Source organism: Lucilia cuprina, chromosome 6 (assembly GCF_022045245.1).
Source record: "Lucilia cuprina isolate Lc7/37 chromosome 6, ASM2204524v1, whole genome shotgun sequence".
Lineage (NCBI taxonomy): Eukaryota > Metazoa > Arthropoda > Insecta > Diptera > Calliphoridae > Lucilia > Lucilia cuprina.
The window spans coordinates 46,954,869-46,955,589 of NC_060954.1; positions in this window are offsets into that span (position 1 = coordinate 46,954,869).

Below are 721 nucleotides of genomic sequence, written 5' to 3' on the forward strand. Positions count from 1 at the left end.
AGAACTGAACTAGAACTGAACTAGAACTGAACTAGAACTGAACTAGAATTGAACTAGAACTGAACTAGAACTGAACTAGAACTGAACTAGAACTGAACTAGAACGGAAATAGAACTAAACTAGAACTGAAATAGAACTAAACTAGAACGAACCTAAAACTGAACTACAACTAACCTAGAACTGAACTAGAACTCAACTAGAACTGAATTACACCATTTCCACCAAAAGATTCTAATTCCATAATCACTCGCATATAAAAAATACTAATTACACCATTTCCAAAAGCAATTACGAAAACACTCAATTAAAAATTTTCAATTCAAAATGGTGTAGTTGATTACTATTAATTTAAAAATTAAGCAAATATACTCAAATGTAAATATACATACATACGTATTTATGTGCATATTAATACCGGGGTTGGAAAATTACGTGATATTTTTTTATTCTAATTTTCGATAATTTTATTATAGAACTTTTCGCTCTCATCGAATATTTTGATACACTTTGAAGATAGTTTTTTAATGTTTAATGATTTTAATTTTTGGGAGAAACTTTTGGAAAATTTTAATTTTTTATGGAAAATTGTAATAGTTATGATATCAATTGCCCATACCTGCTATGCATTAAAATCTCCATAATAAAGATTTATATATGAAAATTTTAAATTAAAATTTATCTGAGAATAAGAGCTAAACAAACAGTTGTCTTTTGACTAGCA